The 8,937-nt window shown below is 41.6% G+C and overlaps 1 protein-coding gene across 8 annotated transcripts in view; it reads left to right on the forward strand.

The window, feature by feature from the left end:
* The window catches only part of BCAS3 (BCAS3 microtubule associated cell migration factor), a 292,124-nt gene that overhangs the window by 81,181 nt on the left and 202,006 nt on the right, over positions 1-8,937 (forward strand). The window lies entirely within an intron of this gene.

Here is an 8,937-nt window from a genome sequence, read left to right on the forward strand (position 1 = left end):
AGTGCACAGGAGACCGTGATGGCAGAGATGGATCATGAGGTGAAGGGAAAGGGGAAGGCAGAGAGGAATGGGATTACCACAGATGTGAGCGTCCCACTGAAGTTTTCCTGTCAAGATGGATGATTTCAGTCTTGGTAACATCAAATGGAAGGAAATTTTGAGAGGGTCAAGTGCTGATGTGTCAGAGTCAGGTACTGAGGGAGTCCACAAAGTGGTAACTGGAATTTTACGTGTTTATCTGAAAACGACTTACTGAATGACAGTTTGTAATTCTATGGTTATATCAGTTGTTCCTTTGATTACTCTCTCTCAGTTTACAGTAAACCCATGGTTTTCCATCTGCAAATCTCCCCAGCTAACCAGGTACATAAAAGACAGGCTAGTGCGTTTCCTTTTTGTACACTGCAAGTAATAAAGACATCCTGTAGCTGGTTCAGTGCTTTGATCGGGTTTTGCAGTTGCCAATTGGAAATTGATAAATAATGATATTAATGATCTATGAGAAGGAAGATGCTTGGCTTTACATTTTCTCAGTGTCTCAGTTCAGAGGGTTAGGTACACTTGTGTACAGCTGAAATGAGTGTGATCAGCATAAAAGCCATCACTAGGATTGAGATTTGGAGTAACAGTGCAGCTGAAAAGAGTTAGTCACTGAAGGAGTGACGCAGAAAAGATTCTCTGCATGGTTCATGGCCAAAGTACAAAGGGGAAAGGCTGGAATTAGGTCAGGAGAAGAGTGGACTAGCACAGGGGAGACACTGCAGTCCAGACATTTGTTGGAGGGTCAAGGAATGTAAGTGGTTCAAGGGAGCTGCCATCAGTGAAATGACAGAAAGTAGCTTTGCTCACCTGATACAAGCCTGTAATATGTTGGATCAGAAGGTGAGAAAGTAGAATCTAGAGTTTTTCAAGAGACTGTATCAGCTGAAGGAGGAGGTTTAAGTATGGAGGGTGTTGCATGACAAGGGAGGTTTGGCATGAGGGAATGTGAAAGCATGTGAAGCTCCGTGTAAGTAACCAGCAAGGGAAAGGAAGGGGGCAAGAGCTGGTGGGAACAATCATTTTATCTGATGGACATGCTGAGTTCAAGCCCAAACACCTTCTACTTGCCCCAGCAGTGGGTATTCTGGGAATCCAGGGTTGCTCCCTGGTGTCTGCAGCCTGAATCAGACTCTCTGTCTATATGATTGGTGATGGATTATGCAGTAAATGGGTGTTGCCCTTGCTGCCCTTTTTTTTTTTCCAGTTTATTATTCTTTAGTAAGGCATTGAATCAACTGTGCATCTTTGGTAGCCTGAAAAATGTAAACACTTTATGGAAAGAAACGTAAGCATTAAGATTAGAAATAAAATATACTTCTATCTTTTAAAAGGTTTATCTTTACCCTTAAATATGCTGATTGAGCTTATTCTTTTTTGCTTAGCCCTTGTGGGCTGTTAAAATCAGTTGCTTTTTCCCATCTCAAGGAAATGCATCTTTGACACTTCTCATGACCTGAGTCACGATGCTGTCACGGAGCCAGAAAACATCCTCAACGGTCATGGGTAAAAGAGCAGAGCAGCCAAGGGTGTGTGGTGGGTGCAAGAGGGACAGATTGCTTCAGTTCCTATCCTATGGGTGTTTCAGACAAGCCATTTATTATAATTACCCATGGATATTATTATCAAGTTCTCAAATGCAGTCGTTCTCAAGGCACTTCTTTTTTTTTCCACATAACTTGGGATAAATCTCATGCATTCAACCAGGATTGAATTCAGATGCAAAAATATTTGTTCTTATGGTTGCAACTGGAGGGAAAATAAGGCAGAGATGGAAAGGTGAGGATAAAAAAATCACAGATGTATTAACATGTAGTTTATCATCAAAATAAATGGTAGTTAGCTCAGCCCTTTGGGTAAGGGACTGCCATTAAACTTTCCCTATCTCCACTGAACACATTTGCACACAGAGATGTCCTTCAGAAATTCCCAGCCCAGTTCATTCTGCAGTTTCTTTGACCAGCAGATGAGTTTTTCTGACTATGCTGTCTCAGTACAAAAAACATTAAGCTTATAAAGATAATTTTATTCAGTATCATTTGGAAGAGAAGTCTGAGACACCAAAACTTTCCAAAGTTTACGATGCTGAAGCATCTCGGAGTTGTTCTGAAAGAAGGCTTTGAATTGAAATCTGTGCTGATGTGAATTATGATGGATGGACACAACGAGGGGCAGCAATAGTGCATTCTTGTTTTCTCAAGCGCTTCATCATTCACCAGCAGACAGTGTTAGCAAAATTCCCATGTGCAAGAAGTCGGAGCAACAGAGCCTCTCCCCAGCGCCCGCAGGCTGCCTGCACGATAACCTCATTAGTGCACTGTTAGTCTGAGCTCAGACAGTCCTGTCCTCTCAAGAGTTTGCAAACTCCAGTCCAGAGCTGTGGTAGCCACAGCCTCTGGCCCAGAGCTGCCTTACAGCCACATGCTGGGGAGGATGGCAGTGCTTCTTTGGGCTTGTTTGCAGCATACTGTGCTGCTATACCTGTAGTAGTTGTAAGAAACTAATCCTGCACTCTTCCCATCTGTGGAGAGCTGAAGGTGCAAGATCTGTATCAAAGAGGATGGACTTGGCCCTGGCCTTTGCTGGAGAGGACCCAACAAAGGGTGGCTGGATTGGCTGTTCTGGCTGGTGACACCATCTGGAACAGCCCAGCTGAAGCGCTGCCGCCGCTGCCCGCACAAAGCCTGAAGCCAACAGCTGGCAAACCAGTTTGGTTGGGTTTATTTCGAGTTTTGCCCATACATGGACTTGAGCCTTGCACAAACAGTATTTTTAGTTAAATAAGTCCTGAAAGATGATTATTATGCCAGACTTGTGTGTGTGATGGTGGAGGAGTTGTTCTCTAAGGAAATCCATCTTTGTCCAGGTAGAGGCAGCAAAGGGGTCTTGGGAGTTCTTTCTCTGCTGAGCAAAGGAGGAGATTATTGGGTATCAGTGAGTGGGACACTTCATAACTGAGGGATGAAGTTCCTGAAACTGAAGATAGTAGAAAAACTCCTGAGGGAGGAAGGGACTGTTATGAGGCCATGTTCAGATTTTGAGTGGATGTTGCTGAAGTTCAAGGAGCTGGGGTGAGAGGGCAGGGGACTCTGTCCCAGCAGTGACCGAGACACTTGGGCTGGCGCTCGCATGTCTCTGCTGAGCACTCTGGCTTTGGGGCTGTCACCATCACATGCCTTGCCTGGATGCAAGCAGAGAGCAAGCTCTGCTCTCTTAGGGTGACCATGAGATTTAGTGCAGCTGTGTTTCCAAAGGTTCCATATCAAACGGATTTAAATGTTACAAAACAACCGGCTGCCTTATTTTCTCCCATCCATTCCAATGGAAGCAAGTTAGTGATAGGTTTAGCTCTGAGTTGCTACTTGATATGTGTCCAGGAGCTAAGACATAATATTCCTCCTTTAATGGGTCTAATTGTACTGGAAATATTGAGGGTTAGGGTGTGAAATGAGTTTAAATTTGATAGGACACAATTCAAGGAAATGGCAATGTAACTTTAATTGAGAGGCGATCGTTAACTAAAATAATTCGTTTCCTGACTTTTTCTAGGAAAATGTCTAGCATTCTACAAAGAAAGATAACACATGTTGAACTGAATAAAACAAAACATGAAAGGAAAAGCCCACTTTGGCAGTAATTAGGGCTCGTGGTGCTGGGTGTGTTTCCCGGGCCGTTGCTGAGTTTGTGTGTCAGGCTCTTCCAAGGGCTCCGTGAGCCAGCATTGCTTCCGCTGCCTTCTCTGCTCGGGTCACAAGGCAGCGTTTCTCACCAGGGCGCTGCTGTTTCCTCTTCCGACTGTAGTAGATTACAGATTATACTGGAACATGTCTGAGGAAAGGTCAGAAACGAGGGTGAAAGTCTTGGAACTGAAGCTGGGAAGCTTTCCATTCTCATCCGGGAAACTTTTTGTATTGAATAAAAAGCAAAGCAAAATAAACCACCACATCCATGACACTTCTGGTTTTCCTGCCATTTTTTGCCTACCAGTTAGAGAAGATTTTATTTCCCTTGCATTATACAATTAGGGAATGTTTAGCTGAGGAATCCTCAGTGTTACACTAAACAGAAATAATGGCCAAACATGGTTAATTTTCCTGTAACTTGGCCTCCACATGATTGCATAGCCTGGAGTTACTGCATTTTTATTTACCAAATTATAGATGTTTATATGTAGTGTTAATGTCAGTAGACTTTGTGGTACCCTTTGAAATGGAGTCTGTTAAATACTGGAAGATATAAAAGCTAATCAAGTAGGGTTTGAATTTTAATGACACTGCATTACTAAGCTTTTTGTATTGGAGTAATGGAAGAAAAATGGAAAAAATCAACATAGAAGCATTTTATTATAAGGCTGAGAGGTGCTTGATACCACTTTAGTTTTTCAAATAAAGTGTACAGAGAAGCTAAAATCCTTCTGATCATTACTTTCCTACCAGGAAAAAATTGTCTGGGCCAAGTCCTCTTTGCTTTGCTCACTGACAGTTTCCACCAAAGAAAATCCTTCAGCACTTGGAGACATGTCATACACATGCTGAAATTTAACAGCTAAAAGAGTTTACTTTCAGCTTGTTGATAAGTTGGTGTTTGCATCCCTTAGGTATGAGGGTATAGTTTTGGTTTTAAGCTTGGCTGTGATTTAGGAGTTCATTTCCATGCATAAATGGGATCTGTGGTACAAATAGATTCAAACTCATTTGAAATCAGATAAGAAGTGATTTGGTTGCATTAATGTGGTGCTGTGCATGGACTGAAGAGCAGAGTAACAGGGGCTTCCTCCACATCATTCTTTTAGGGTCCTATAAAGCCTTTTTGCCACACTGTGTTGCTGCTGAGTGCAATCCTCGGGGCTGGGGAATGTCCCTGCCAAGCTGCATTTGGATGTCTAATTGTGTCATTAGTAGTGCCAAAAATCAGGGTGTTTCTTCTCCTCTCTCCTCAGAGATGATCTCTGACAGCAGTGCCCTCAAGTGCTCTGCTCAAACACTGACCAATTTGAAATCTGGCCTGAATTCATCAAGGCTCTTAGTTGATCAGAAGAGGATGTGTAACTGTATTAATTGCTTTCAGTTGTTTGATTGCTTTTTGAACAGTGTTAGAAGCTTGCAAGCCTTGAATGTTTTCCCCTTGATGTAGCTTTCCTTTCTTATCCAAAAATACAGATTGAAAACTTTAAAAAGTGTGATTTGATCAAACGTTTTGATCTCATATTCAGGCCTGCAGAGTAACTTAAGAGATGTAACATTTGAGGTTTGTGGAGAGCTGAGGGTGTCTCTGCCCAGGGGTTGAGGAGGGAAGCGATGCTGTGGGACCCCGAGCCTGTCCGGCCATACCTGGGAGAGCTGCTCCTGATGGCTTTTCCACAGATGTCCAGCTTTGTCAAAACCCCCTAAATCTTGTGAAGTTTATTTTCCTTATAGCATCTGTATTTTATAATGGTGCTTTTAATTTGTTTTTCCTTTGTCTGCTGGGATTTCTTTTGTCCGGCACTTGCAGGCCTCCCTTTTTTCCTCGCTGGAAGTGAGTCTGTCAGTGATGGCTGCTTTGGGAATTCAGCTCAGTCCGGCCGCTCCTTCCCTCTGACAACAAAGCCCATTGTTGTTTTCTTTCTTCACTTTTATCCTCAGCTTAATCCATTTCTCCTTTGAGTGTCAGTGGAATAAAATGCCTGGAAAAGAGTGGCTCAGGTTTTGGGGGTGAGATGCTGGTGGTTTTGCAGACTCTCAGTAAACAGGTCAGACCCAAGGGATTGGGTTTTCCGTGTCTCAGTAGGCAATGTTTGCCCAATGTAAGGCTGCACTTGCAAATAAACTTGTCAGACTCCAGAGCCATGGCATCCTCAGCTTTTTGGAAGTCCCTTCGTAAAATTAGTAAGAGATTTACCAGCCTGGACTGGCTCTAATGTATCCCATGCACAGCTCTGATACAAAAATCTCCTCTATGGCAGACCAAGGAAAGACAAATACTTGACCCTGCGCCTTGCACAGGGTCCTGAGGGCTCAGGGTGATTACCAAGGGAAAGTGCCTCCTTGCTTGGGATGCTCCACTGGAAATGATCCTTGAGAGGACACGTTTGCCCTGGAATTGTGGTGGTGATGATTGATTGCAATAAAAGCATTCCTGGGCTAGTCTGTAGGATGAGATCTGTGTGTGTCAGTCTCCAGCCATTTACAGTTAAATGCACTGTCCACATGTTGGGAGGTAACTTGAGTTCAGCATTCTTCTGGATGAAAAATACTGGATATTTCTACCAGACTTAAACTTTGGCTTATTTGTTGCTTGTCCTTTGACAGTGAATCAACAACGGCTTGAGCTGTAGAAATAATGTTGATGCTTGGCTGCATTCTTTGTGCTCTTTTGGCCTGATCTGACTGCCCTGTGCACACACAACTCCTGTTTGCTGCAGGAGCTTCCTACTTGGAAGGGCTGGAGGAATGGAAGGGTAATTTTTGGGATTCCTGGATGGGTACAGCAGCACACCAGAAAATTAGGGGGTTTTCTTTAACCTTAATCATCCCCACCATCTTAATACTATTGTAGTCCGATTTACAAGAACAACTTTCCTGTCAAAAATAATTTCTCTCCTCTTTGTAGCATTCCAACTTTTAATTTTTGACTACTATCACTTTTAATTACAATTTTTGCAGTGAAGCAACTGACTGTTGCAGCAGAAAATGCAGGTTGGCAGGCAATGGTTATTGTGACATATGTTTGGTATTTACAGCTTTTCCATTTGTCACAGCAGAATTTTTTTATCATGTTTGTGCTGTGAAGTGCTGTGCATTCTGAGGTCTGGTTTAGTTAATTTTTTATTGAGGTTTGTATACATCAGATTTAGCTGTACTTCCAAATACATAGTTACAAATTAAATGCTTGACCTCCTGATGTTTTTTGGTTTCTTTCTCAAAGAAGAATCATCTCATCTTTTAGTCCCTTTCAGAATATCTTTTACACATTTTCATTCTTTTTTTTTTTTATTTAGTACTTTTTGGGGGGGTTATTATGTTTCCTTATATATGAGTCTATGAACTCAAGACTCAAGAATTTGTAAGATGTTGTTCCTACAATTAATAAGAACATCTGAAGGGGTGAGATAATCCTGCAGTTTTGTAAGTATCCTTCACTGCTCTGGGAGTCTTCAACTTGTAGGGAAGCAAAGCAGCTCATCCTTGTGTAGGAAGGACGTCTGTAAATTCCTCATTTCTCTGCATGCAAATAATCCATGGACTCAGCTGAAGGCTTTGCATATGGAAAACCACATGAAGCTGGGAGCAGAGGGCACTGAGACATGAAATGTGCTTTGAGAAGGGAGAGGGGGCTGTTCCAGCCCAGCCTGTGGATCAGTAGTTCAGAGTTAATCATTAGATTCTGAACAAGTAATAGAAAACAAATTACAGACATTTGGAGCTCCCTCAGTAGATACCTTTGGTGTTTGCTGTGCCCATGTGGATCCAGGGGAATATGGGAGAGGGAAACAATTCCAGAGAGGCCTTGGCTGCAGGAACAGTGACTAATTAGACAATAATGCACAAAACTATTCATATGCCTTTCTGAAAAAAACAAAAATGCATTATTAAACTAATTAAAAAAATTAATTGCATCTCAGTCTTATTTAAAACTGAGCTGTTTTTTTTTTCCTTTTCCTTTTTCTTTGTATTCCAAGTTGGTGCAGGAAAATTGCTATTAATGAAATCTGCTCCCTGGGAACTTCAATAGGCTTGTTCTTCATTAAAGCCTTTCTATTTCTCTTAAAATGTATTGATGGATGCTCAGGCCAGATACTTATCACAAAATACACTTTGTAATTTCATCATTTCTGTTATTGTGCTTCTCTGAGATGCAGAGGTCTGGGGGCTTTGCAGAAAAACCCAAATAAAACCCCCAAGCTTACAGTTATATAGTATTAAAAGAAGGGTAAAGGAAGCATTGAGTGTCTTTAGGATGATGAGACATTCATTAAGATTTTTCCGCCTTCCTTTTCCTATTTTCAATCCATCTGAAGTACCATTAAAGCTTTTCAGGCAGCTTCCTGTGAGAACCCCTTTGCTGTGCTGTTTTTCTTCCTTGAAAAAAGGTGGCTGCTCTTGAGGCAGATTGTATGGATTTGGCCTGGGATTTGTATAATATCTGTGTAGAATGCATCGGTTGTTTAGGAACCTAATTCCCAATATGGTTCCCTTTTGATTAAGAACAAAGCCAGCGTTTCACAGCATTATAGGAGCACAGAAAAACAAGTTAATGATCTAAACCTTTTAATTCATGGTTGCTTGTCTATTTAAAGTACTTTTGATTCTGCTATAAACAGACTGGCCCCTTTTTTTGTTTAACTTCTTTCTTTGGTTTCTTCACATTTCTTTCTTTACTGTCCATGAAATTTGGAGCTAGTTTCCTTTTCCAACTGAAGAATGAAAGGTTGTGACTACAGAGTGATACAGCGAGTAAGAAAGCGTATCCAAACTGGGCGTCCATCCAGCACAGACCTCTTTGAAATCAGCTAAATTTAGGGTTGTTGAGGGCTTTTTTTGTTATGTTTTCCCTTTCCTTTTTTTCAGTACCTGTGTTTCATTTTCGTCTTTTTGAATGAATATGAAATTTGTTACTTTTTTGATACTTTTTTGATTTTTACATCTAGTTTGGCGTGGCTTTATTTGACATAGTTACTTGATATTTCCCTCCAGCCTTAGTTCTGCAGATGATTATTCTGTATGTCTTTATCCGTCGAGACAACAAAAGCGACCTTTTCAGGACTTCCAATTACCAACACTGTATGTGGTACTTTAGGAAAATAATTCCCTTCCAGCTACTCCTTTTTTTTAAATAGAGAATTGGAATCCAGAGCTTGTCCTTCAAATCGAACTCGAAAACTTTTCGGTGAACAAAACTGCCAGGCAAGCAGCAGCA

Source organism: Geospiza fortis, unplaced genomic scaffold, assembly GCF_000277835.1.
Source record: "Geospiza fortis unplaced genomic scaffold, GeoFor_1.0 scaffold538, whole genome shotgun sequence".
NCBI lineage: Eukaryota > Metazoa > Chordata > Aves > Passeriformes > Thraupidae > Geospiza > Geospiza fortis.